Source organism: Phocoena sinus, chromosome 8 (genome assembly GCF_008692025.1).
Source record: "Phocoena sinus isolate mPhoSin1 chromosome 8, mPhoSin1.pri, whole genome shotgun sequence".
Classification (NCBI taxonomy): Eukaryota; Metazoa; Chordata; class Mammalia; order Artiodactyla; family Phocoenidae; genus Phocoena; species Phocoena sinus.
In genome coordinates, this window is record NC_045770.1 from 58,290,560 (window position 1) to 58,303,240 (window position 12,681).

The 12,681-nt window shown below is 40.0% G+C and overlaps 1 non-coding gene and 1 pseudogene across 1 annotated transcript; one reads left to right on the forward strand and one right to left on the reverse strand.

Annotated features, from left to right (window-relative positions):
- Positions 1-1,725: 1,725 nt before the first annotated feature.
- TRNAR-UCU lies at positions 1,726-1,798 on the reverse strand. Its single transcript has one exon. It is a non-coding gene; the product is annotated as a tRNA-Arg (tRNA).
- A 3,651-nt stretch (positions 1,799-5,449) lies between these two features.
- On the forward strand, positions 5,450-7,373 carry LOC116758319 (annotated as a pseudogene).
- Positions 7,374-12,681: the final 5,308 nt, after the last annotated feature.

Genomic DNA, 12,681 nt, shown 5'->3' on the forward strand with positions numbered 1-12,681 from the left:
GGGTCTGACATACATAGGGGACTAAGATGCCCCTCTGACAGGCTCCCACAACCCTGGTCACACTGTGCCCACCTGTCTGATGGTCACACTAGCCTATAAGTTCCTTGCAGGCATGAACAGGGTATTGTTTACACTTGTATCCCTCGCCCTTAGTAGAGTGCCTGGAATATTGCAAACTTAATGAGTGAATGAATTAATGTTTTAATTTTTAAAAACTGTAATAAAAGTCACAACATAAAATTTACCATCTTAACTATTTTTGTGTTCAGTGACCTCAAGTTCATTTATAATGTTGTGCAATCATCCATCCCGAGAACTTGTTTCATCTTGCAAAACCGAAATTCCATACCCATGAAACAATAACTCCCCATTTCCCTCTCCCAGGAAGCCCTGGCAACCACCATTATACATTCTGTCTCTCAATTTTACTGTTCTAGGTACCTCATATAAGTGGAATCATATAGAATTTATCTTTTTGTGACTGGCTTATTTCACTTAGCATAATGTCCTCAAGGTTCATCCTATAGCATGTGTCAGAATTTCCCTCTTTTAAAAGGATGAAAAATATTCCATTTTATATATATATATATATATATATATATATGTGTATGCCACATTTCGCTTATCCATTCTTCCATCAATGGATATACTTAGGTTGCGTCTACCTTTTGGCTATTGTGAATAATGCTGCTATGAACATCGGTGTACAAATATCTCTCCAAGACGCTGCCTTCCATTATTTTGGGTATATACCAAGAAGTGGAATTGCTGGATCAATTGCTGGATCATTCTGTTTTTCAGTTTTTGAGGGACTGCCATACTGTTTTCCATGGCAGCTGTACCACTCTGCATTCCCACCAAGAGTGCACAGTGTTCCAATTTCTCCACATCCTCACCAACACTTATTTTCCATTTAAAAAAATAATAACCATCCTAATGAGTGTGAAGTGGTATCTCGTGGTTTTGATTTGCATTTCCCTGATGATTAGTGATATTGAGCATCTTTTCATTTGCTTATTGGCCATCTGTGTATCTTCCTTGGAGAAATGTCAATTCAAGTCCTTTGCCCAACTTTGAATTGGGTTTTTGTTGTTGTTTTTGAGTTTTAGTAGTCCTCTATATATTCTGGATATTAACCTCTTATGAGATATGTGATTTGCAAATATTTTCTACCATTCTGTAGGTTGTCTTTTTACTCTGTCGATTGTATTCTTTGATGCACAAAAGTTTTTAATTTTCATGAGCTCCAATTTGTCTATGTTTTCTTTTTTTTTTAATCTATTTATTTATTTATTTATTTTTGGCTGCGTTGGGTCTTCATTGCTGCGTACGGGCTTTCTCTAGTTGTGGCGAGCGGGGGATACTCTTCGTTTTGGTGCATGAGTTTCTCACTGTGTTGGCTTCTCTTGTTGCAGAGCACAGGCTCTAGGCACACGGGCTTCAGTAGTTGTGGCGCACGGACTTAATTGCTCTGTGGCATGTGGGATCTTCCCGGACCAGGGCTCAAACCCATGTCCCCTGCATTGGCAGGTGGATTCTTAACCACGGCGCCACCAGGGAAGTCCCTGTCTATGTTTTCTTTTGCTGCCTGTGCCTTCAGTATCACATTTAAGAAATCAGTGCCAAATATAATGGTATGAAGCTTTTATCCTGTGTTTTCTTCTAAGAGTTTTATAGGTTTTTTGGGTTTGTGGGGGTTTTTTTTGGTCACGAGGCATGAGGAATTTCCCCAACCAGGGATCAAACCTGTGCCCCCTGCATTAGAAGTGCAGAGTCTTAACCACTGGACCACCAGGGAAGTCCATATAGTTCTCTAGATCTTATATTTAGGTCTTTGATCCATTTTGAGTTAATTTGTGTGTATGATGTTAGGTAAGGATCCAAGTTCTCTCTAAAATAAATAAATTTTTAAGAGCTAAAGAAAACCCCTTCCTAAAATAGAGCTTTGCCTTTGAGAGCAAAAAACAATGAATTATCTATTTTTGCAGAGGGGGTGGGGATCTCTTGAGTATTCAAGTATACATCTCAATTCATGTCAATGGAATGAGTATGAACCTCGTAACAAAAACCAAAGTTAGAATCCCCGTTCTGATACTTATTAGCTATGTGACATGGGTCAAATTCTTGGTCTCCTTAAGCCTCAGTTTATCTACCTATAAAACATGGGTAATAATTTGACAGACAGCAAAAATCCACAGCTTTGTCAACTAAAAGTGGTAAACTTTGTAGGAAACAAACTGGATTCCTCATGCATTGTTGGTGGAAATGTAAGATGGTAGAGCCACTTCGGAAATTTTTGAATTTTTTAAAATATTAAATATATATTTACCATCTGATCCAGCCATCCTACTTTTAGGTATTTACCTAAGAGAAATGAAATCATATGTCCACACAAAGATTTGTACATGAATATCAATAACAGCATTATTCATAATAGCTCCAAACTGGAAATATGTAATCCAAATGCCCATCAACTGGTGAGCACACAAACAAAATGTTCTATATCACTGTGATGGAACACTACTCAGCAATAAAAAAGGACCAGACTGCTGACTCATGCATCAACATGGATGGGCCTCAAAAAACATTATGTTGGGGGCTTCCCTGGTGGCGCAGTGGTTGGGAGTCTGCCTGCCGATGCAGGGGACGCGGGTTTGTGCCCTGGTCCGGGAGGATCCCACGTGCCACGGAGCAGTTGGGCCCGTGAGCCATGGCCGCTGGACCTGTGCGTCCGGAGCCTGTGCTCCGCAACGGGAGAGGCCACAGCCGTGAGAGGCCCACGTACTGCAAAAAAAAAAAAAAAACATTATGTTAAGTGAAAGAAGCCAGACACCAAAGACTACATTGCACTTATATGAAAATTTTAGAAAATGCAAAGCTGTAGAGACAGAAAGTAGATCAGTGGTCATCCAGGGCTGAGGTGAGAGAAGGAAATGACTGCAAACAGACACAACACAACTTTTGGGGGTGATGGAAGTATTTTAAAACTGGATTGTGGTCATTATTGCACAACTGTATACATTTACTAAGAATTAATTAAATCATACACTTAGCAATGAGTGAATTGTATGGTATTTAAGTTGTACCTCAATAAGGCTATTAAGAGTGCAAAAGGTTATGACAGTTCATGGCAGTACTACTGTAACAGACAAAAAGTGGACACAACTGAAATGTCCCATCAACAGTAGAGTGAATACGCTGGATATACTCATACAGTAGAGACTATACAGCAACGATAATTAAAGATCTACAACTTCATGTAACTTGGCTGAATCTCACAAATTTAATGTTGAGTGAAAGAAAGAAAATAGTACAATTCCATGTATATGATGTTTAAGAACAGGCAAAACAAATATTTGATGTTAAAAATCAGTATGGGGGGCTTCCCTGGTGGCGCAGTGGTTGGGAGTCCGCCTGCCGATGCAGGGGACGCGGGTTCGTGCCCCGTTCCGGGAGGATCCCGCGTGCCACGGAGCGGCTGGGCCCGTGAGCCATGGCCGCTGAGCCTGTGCGTCTGGAGCCTGTACTCTGCAACGGGAGAGCCCACAACAGTGAGAGGCCCGCATACCGCAAAAAAAAAAAAAAAAAAAAAAAAAAAAAAGATCCTGCATGCCACAACTAAAATCTGATGCAGCCAAATAAATAAATAAATATATTTTTAAAAATCAGTACAGTAGTTATTCTCTGGGAAAATAGTGACTGAGAAGGGACATGACAGGTTGTTTCTGCGGTGTTAATAATGTTTCTTTTTAAAATTTTTTAGCTTTATTGAAGAATAATTCACAAATAATGTTAATGTTTCTTGATGAGTGCAAATTATATAGAGGCATTCACTATATGAAAGTTTATCAAGCTGTACACTTATGATTTGTGCACTGTTTAATATGTATGTTATACTTCTATAAAAATTTTACTTAAAAGTGCACTCAGGGCTTCCCTGGTGGCGCAGTGGTTAAGAATCCACTTGCCGGGCTTCCCTGGTGGCGCAGTGGTTGGGGGTCTGCCTGCCGACGCAGGGGACATGGGCTCGTGCCCCGGTCCGGGAGGGTCCCACATGCCGTGGAGCGGCTGGGCCCGTGGGCCGTGGCCGCTGAGCCTGCGTGTCCGGAGTCTGTGCTCCGCAACGGGAGAGGCCACAATGGTGAGAGGCCCGCGTAACACACACACACACACAAAAAAAATCTCACACATATAGCTCCAAATTTGCATAAGTAGGAAAATTGTTCACATGCTAGAAATTATTTAAAAAAAAAAAAAAAAAAAAAAAAAAAAAAAAAAAAAAAGAATCCACTTGCCAATGCAGGGGACTGGGTTCGAACCCTGGTCGGGGAAGATCCCACATGCCCGGAGCAACTAAGCCCGTGCGCCACAACTACTGAGCCTGTGCTCTAGAGCCCATGAGCCACAACTAATGAAGCCTGCACGCTTAGAGCCCGTGCTCTGCAACAAAGAGTAGCCCCCGCTCACTGCAACTAGAGAAAGCATGTGCGCAGTAACAAAGACACAACTCAGCCACAAATAAATAAAAGAAAATTGATAAATAAAAAAAAAAGTGCACTCAACTTGAAGAAGGGACCACTGGTGATCTCCAAGAAGTGTGTGTGTGTGTGTGTGTGTGTGTGTGTGTCTGTAGGGATGATGAGAGGTGCTAGCCACGTAAAGATCTGAGGAAAAGTGTTCCAGGAAAAGGGAACAAGCAGTCCACAGGTCCTATGGGAAGGAGCTTGGCATGTTCAAAGAACAGAAAAAAAGACCTGTGTGGCTGGCGTAAAGTGAATGAAGAGATGAATGTGAGATCATTCATTTATTCATTCATCAGACATTTAAGAGCTGTGCCAGAAGCTGACATGTCAGAGGACAGCCAACTGTCCAGAAAGTTTGGCAGAGAAAGAAAGGAGAAAAAATAGCCACTGTAAAAGGAGTAGGAAAGTCCTGAGGTTATCTTTTAATTTATACACACACACACACACACACACACACACACACACACACACACAGAGTAGAAGAAAGGAAAGATTGAAGATAGGAGGAAAGGTCCTAGAGAAACAGAAGAGCATAGAATAATGCGTGCAGGTAGGAGGGATCACTCTGGAAAGGATATGGTAAACCTAGAAATAAAAGAGTCACATAGGCAAGAATTTTGAAATGGAGAGAAGCAAAATGAAGGCATTCTCCAATCCTTTCATTGAAATTTGAGGAACAGTCACATATGAGAGTAGATGAGTGAACCTGCATAATTATTTACAAGAATGATGATTTTAATTTTAAAAGCTCTTTTTTCCTTAAAGTATAATTTAATGAAGAAACTGAGATTCTCTGATGCACCCCTGACACTGTTCTCTGCCGTGCTGAGCTGTATGGAGCCCTCACCGGGCAGCCGGGCATTCCAAAGTGTAAGGCACCAGGCCTCCTGCAGGCTCCCCACCAGCTGTCCCAGGGCCCTTGCACCATGGATAGGAAGTTCCACATCAGGCACAGCCACTCACGGAACAGGCTGCCCACCAACACGTGATAGGGTCTTGGAAATTCACAGAGGAAATATGCAAAGCAGATTGTCCTCTACATACCCACAGTCAGTTATGATACAGAAATATAACTTAAATACGTCAAGAAAGATTGAATGCAAATACTCTGAGGAACTATTACAGTCGAGATTATTTCACGCTGTATATTTACCATTTATTGGGTATTGTGGTAAAGGGTCTGAGGATAACACCATTATCATATTACGCTGAGATTATAGAGGACATTATGAACAATGAAAAAGTTATGCTTAGGAGTTCCCTGGTGGTCTAGTAGTTAGGATTGCGGGCTTTCACTGCCGTGGCCCAGGTTCAGTCCCTGGTCTGGGAACTAAAATCCCACAAGTCGCCTGGCATGGCCAAAAAAAAAGTTATGCTTCATTGCCCAATTTTATTAGGGCTGACTATCTAAGTTTTCTTGGCAATAAAAGATAGCAGTACATTGATATTATGAATCAGTGTAGATCATCAACTTTTTCTTTTTGAAATTTGAGGAATGGTCACATCTTCTACCAATAAAGCCAGTGGAAACTGCCAAAGAGGCATGGTGGTAGGCTGGTCAGAACTCAAAAATGACATAAAGATGTGCATTTTGCCTGAGAAATATACTCAACTCTCTGAATCCCTATATTATAATATGCTACATAGTTATACAACAAAGGATTTATTTGAATTATTATTATTATCTGAATTTTATTCTCCTGAAGGTTTTGTAATGAATTGAGTTCAAGATGACTAGGTGATTACTTTGAAACTTTATATTTCTTTCAATAGATGAGCATACTAATGTTGCAGAGCTTGCAAATGTCCTTGAGAGAGACATGTCACTGGCTAAGAATGTTTCTCCATGTATTGCTGCCTGGCTCTGCCCCTAAGAAGAGACATAAGTAATAAATGTGCAGCAAGTACATTCGTCAAGGTGCAATGTTCCATCTGCAAAAAGATTTAAAAGGACTTTCCATCCACAAAAGATACTCTTTTTATTCGATATAAGATGTCAATGAAAGGGACTCCCCTCGTGGTCCAGTGGTAAAGAATCCACCTTCCAATGCAGGGGATGTGGTTCAATCCCTGGTCGGGGAACTAAGATCCCACGTGCTGCAAGGCAACTAAACCCGCGCACCGCAACTACTGAGCTCACGCGCTTCAACGAGAGAGCCCACGTGCCGCAAAACTACAGAGCCCACGTGCCCTGGAGCCCGCGGGCCACAACTGGAGAGAGAAAACCTGCACGCCACAACTAGAGAGAAGCCTGTGCGCTGCAACGGAAGATCCCATGTGCCGCAACTAAGACCCGATGCAACCAAAATAAACCAAAATTAATTAATTAATTAAATTTAATTAAAAAAAAAAAGATGGCAAGGAAAGTAGGAGTCCTGAAAAGAAGTTTTTGTCAGCTCTGGTACTGATAGAAATAGTCAAGATCCAGCTGACACAACCAGTATAAGCAATTTGGATCTGTCTACAGGACTCACAAAGCATATTGCTTGCCTATTTGACTCAACACTTTCCTTTGTAATGATGAGAAATCCTGTACCAAAGTTGGCAGACTTTCACATAAGTCTCTGACAGCTTCCTTACAGAACTAGAAAAGGTTCAAAACACTGATGAAGAAAAAGTGCAGACCTGCAGAGATATTCTGATCAGGCACTCACTCTGAGAAACACCATACTGTCTCTGTATAATAATGATACAGTCACACAACTACATAGCCAGAACAATCAATTATGGTTTTCTTCTGGAGTCTTTTAAAAGGTGTGAGAGCCTTCTAGATTTGGACCCTGTGACTTGCAGCAGAGTTCTAAACAAAATTACACATGGCTTGTTTCCATGGCTCCTCCTCATTTATGAATACAGCCCATCAGCAATAGTACTCCTCAGAATATTAGACAAGTTATCCAGAAGCCACTGCTCAGAAGTCAGATCCCTATTTCTTTACTGGACAAAGGTAGAAGACTTCAAAACCATCAGATATATTTCAGAGCTAATACTGAGTATTAATAATGTTTTGGAGTCATAATCCTGAAGTAATTCCTACTTCAGATTAGCTCAGATGTTAAATGATGGGATGAGAAAAACCTTTTCCATTTGATTAAAACAGAAACTATAAGGAAAGTTTGCTGTATCAATATGGATGTTCATAAAACATTGCAAATATTAAAAAAAAAAAAAAACATTGCAAATATTAAGGAATAAAGTGGGCTTGCAGGGATTTCTGTGAATGTGTCACCTTATCTAAGCTTCTAGTCAACGTGTAAACAGAAAACCTGTGATGCTTCTGATGAGAAAGGAGAACCTGATTTACCGTATTTAACTTCTGGCTCAGAGCAAATGAAGAATCCTGTGAAATGGTCATTGAGGGAAGCAACAACAGATTCAACAACAAAACACAACTCTGATGTTGCCACAGCAGAAGTGACTGGCTTTCTCCTTAAGCTGTGCTTTGAAATTCCACTATTTAGCTCTGAATTAAATGAGAAGTTTGTAGGAAAACTGCTACATACACCTTTTGGCAGAGAAGAAGCCATCAAAGACTCTGACATTGCAGCATAAAATTCTCTCTACATGTCCTTAACTTTGCTCACTCATTCAGGGAAGGTGCTTCAACACTGGATATACACACTGAGGCCAACTTTTTCAAGTCCACTTTACCATCTTATGCTGATACGGGAGTTCTGCTTCTTGTAAATTAGAGATGCCCATCGTATCAGAATGGTTTAGAGTGTCACCTTCCTCACTTCTCACTGCTAATCTTCATTTGCAGTAATTTAGTTACACCATTTGTTATTCACACTTGGGTGTCTTTTTTTCTTTCTTAAAGTAGCTTATAGTGCCAGTCAAAAAAAACTATTCTGCTGGTGCAATATAACTTACACTTAATGATGTTAAAAGTGTGTTGTATTGATGTTTGGCAAACATTTAATTTTGTCTGGAGTCTTGCTCATTACAGCACATCCTAATGCAACAAAAAGCTCCTTTTTTTTTTTTTTTGATTGATCCCTAGGTTGTTGTTTCTTTTTAACAAAGAACTTTTTAGGAATCAGCACTGTACTTTTATTTTAAGGGCAAAATTTTTTGGTTTTTTTTCGTTTTTTTAGGGGTTTTTTGGCCACAGCAGCAGCATGCGGTATCTTAGTTCTCCAACCAGGGATTGAACCCAAGCTCCCAGCATTGGAAGCACAGTCTTTTTTTTTTTTTTAATTGGGGTATAATTGTTTTACAATGTTGTGTAGTTTCTACTGTACAGCAAAATGGAGTTCCCTGTGATATACAGCAGGCTCTTCATTAGTTACTTATTTTATACATATTAGTTAGTATATATAAGTCAATCCCAATCTCCCAATTCAGCCCACCTTCCCTTTCCCCCACTTGGTGTCCATATACTTGTTCTCTCCATCTGTTGTCTCTATTTCTGCCTTGCAAACCGGTTCATCTGTACCATTTTTCTAGATTCCACATATATGCCATTAATATACAACATCTGTTTTTCTCTTTCTGACTTACTTCCACTCTGTATGACAGTCTCCAGGTCCATCCATGTCTCTACAAATGACCCAATTTTGTTCCTTTCTATGGCTGAGTAATATTCCATTATATATACGTACCACATCTTCTTTATCCGTTCGTCTGTCGATGGTCATTTAGGTTGCTTCCATGACCAGGCTATTGTAAATAGTGCTGCAATGAACATTGAGATGCATGTGTCTTTTTTTTTCTTTAATTAATTAATTTTATTTATTATTTATCTTTGCCTGCATTGGGTCTTCATTGCTGCGCGCAGGCTTTCTCTAGTTGTGGCAAGTGGGAGCTACTCTTCCTTGTGGTGCGTGGGCTTCTCATTGCAGTGGCTTCTCTTGATGTGGAGCACGGGCTCTAGGCACGTGGGCTTCAGTAGTTGTGGCACTTGGGCTCAGTAGTTGTGGCTCACGGGCTCTAGAGCGCAGGCTCAGTAGTTGTGGCACACGGGCTTAGTTGCTCTGCAGCATGTGGGATCTTCCCAGACCAGGACTCGAACCTGTGTCCTCTGCACTGGCAGGTGGATTCTTAACCACTGCACCACCAGGGAAGTCCGCATGTGTCTTTTTGAGTTATGGTTTTCTCTGGGTATATGCCCAGTAGTGGAATTGCTAGGTCATATGTTAATTCTATTTTTAGTTTTTTAAGGAACCTCCATACTGTTCTCCATAGTGGCTGTATCAATTTACATTCCCACCAACAGTGCAAGAGGGTTCCCTTTTCTCCACACCCTCTCCAGCATTTATTGTTTGTAGAGTTTTTAATGATGCCCATTCTGACCAGTGTGAGGTGATACCTCATTGTACTTTTGATTTGCACTTCTCTAATAATTAGTGATGTTGAGCATCTTTTCATGCATCTCTTGGCCATCTGTATGTCTTCTTTGGAGAAATGTCTATTTAGGTCTTCTGCCCTTTTTTTCTTTTTTTTCCATTTATTTATTTTTAGCTGCATTGGGTCTTCATTGCTGGGCATGGTCTTTCTCTAGTGGTGGCAAGCAGGGGCTACTGTTCGTTGTGGCACACAGGCTTCTCATTGTGGTGGCTTCTCTTGTGGCAGAGCACAGGCTCTAGGTGCTTGGGCTTCAGTAGTTGTGGCACATGGGCTCAGGAGTTTTGGCTCACGGGCTCTAGAGTGCAGGCTCAGTAGTTGTGGCACACCAGCTTAGTTGCTCCGCAGCATGTGGGATCTTCCTGGACCAGGGCTCGAACCCATGTCCCCTGCATTGGCAGGCGGATTCTTAACCACTGTGCCACCAGGGAAGTCTTCTTCTGCCCATTTTTTGATTGGGTTGTTTGTTTTTTTGATATTGCGCTGCATAAACTGTTTGTATATTTTAGAGGTTAATCCTTTGTCAGTTGCTTCATTTGCAATTATTTTCTCCCATTCTAAGGGCTGTCTTTTCATCTTGTTTATGGTTTCCTTTGCTGTGCAGAAGCTTTTAAGTTTCATTAGGTCCCATTTGTTTATCTTTATTTTTATTTCCATTACTCTAGAAGGTGGGTCAAAAAAGACCTTGCTGTGATTTATGTCAAAGAGTGTTCTTCCTATGTTTTCCTCTAAGAGTTCTATAGTGTCCAGTCTTACATTTAGGTCTTTAATCCATTTTGAGTTTACTAGAAGTGCAGAGTCTTAACCACTGGACCGCCAGGGAAGTCCCTACATTTCTTTTTATTAATCTAAGGATAAACTTTATAGACTTTATGATAACTGGTAACATTTATAAGCAGTCACTGAATATTGTTATGGAGATTTTATGTTACTTTAACAAATCTTATTTAATTTTATATTTTGTTACCTACACTTTTGGGGATAATGGAAAGTGATTTAACTCTCCCTGTGAAAAGACTTCTTGGTATTTAGAATAGAAAGAGTATAAAACAATAAACAACAATTACTGAGAGAAGATATGATGAGACATTAAGAATTACTATGGAGGGAATTCCCTGGCAGTCCAGGGGTTAGGACTCCGTGCTTTCACTTCTCCCTGATCAGGGAACTGAGATCACACAAGCCGAGCAGCTGCACAGCATAGCCAAAAAAAATAAATAAGTTAAAAAAAAAAAAAGAATTCCTGTAGATACCTATAAATTATGTATATCAGCTGAACCTTGTTGAAGGTATGCAAATCAGTACAATTTAACCTTGTTTTATATGTGGAAGATAATGCAAATCAGCAAAATTATGTATAATTTAACCTTGTTTTATAAGGTCTTAATTCAGACTATAAAGTTTCACTGACATTTCGCGAGAAATTTTGGAAAACATTCTTTTTTTTTTTTTAACCCATTTAGAATTTATTCAGAGTGCAAGAGCAGTCCTTGAAAGGATGTTAACATGGTCTGATTTGCATATTGTTTTGTTTCTCTCTCTCTTGTTTTTTTTGGTAGCAGCATCATTGAAATATAATTCACATATCACACAATTCACCCATTTAAAGAGTAAAATTCAATGCTTTTTAGTAAATCAGAGTTGTACAACTATCACCACAATCAATTTTAGAACATTTTCCTCATCCCCAAAACAACCACACCCCCTTACCTGTTATCTGTCATGCCCAAGTTCCCCCATCCTCCCTAGCTCTACTTTCTGTCTCTATAGATTTGCCTATATAAATGGGAACATACACTATGTGGTCTTCTGTGACTGGTTTCCTTCACTTAGCATAATGTTTTCAAGGCTTATCCATACTGTAGCATGTATCAGTACTTCATTCCTTTTTATTGCTTTTTATACTGTTGAATAGTATCCCATTATTTGGGTATACTACATTTTATTTATCCATTCAACAATTGGTGGACATTTGGATTATTTTCTATTTTTGGCAAATATCCTATTTTTAAACAATGTTTATGTGTAGACTTTGTCACTCACTGTGGGTTTTCTTTTCATAGAATCTCTAAGGAAAAATAGAACTTTTCCATTTTGGTAGCAATGGTTGCTGCATGCTATCACCTTGATTTAAGAATTTTTTGTTTCGTTTCTATATCAACTAACATAAAATTGAATTTGATGTTTGCAAACCGAGGATTATGATTTCAGGTTAAGGCTACACATCAGAAGCACTGAGGCTAGACTTCCCTAGTGGCGCAGTGGTTAAGAATCCTCCTGCCAATGCAGGGGACACAGGTTCGTATCCCTGGTCCAGGAAGATCCCACATGCCACGGAGCAACTAAGCCCGTGCACCACAACTACTGAGCCTGCGTTCTAGAGCCCACGAGCCACAACTACTGAGCCCATGCACTGCAACTACTGAGCCCGCGTGCTACAACTACTGAGCCCACATGCTGTAACTACCGAAGCCTGCACACCTAGAGCCCGTGCTTCACAATAAGAGAAGCCACCACAATGAGAAGCCTGAGCACCACAACGAAGAGTTGCCTCCACTCGCCACAACTAGAGAAAGCCTGCGCACAGCAACGAAGACCCAATGCAGCCAAAAAAAAAAAAAGAAGCACTGAGGCTTTCAAGATCAAAATACTCTAGTGATAAATCTACTATGAAAACATTATTTTAGGCATTCTAGATATTAAATTATACCAGTATAACTTTAAAGATAATTGAATAATTTCAAAGGTTTTCTTAATTAATTTGCTCTTGTAGTATCTCAAATGTTACTTAGAAAAATTGGAATCACTTTTT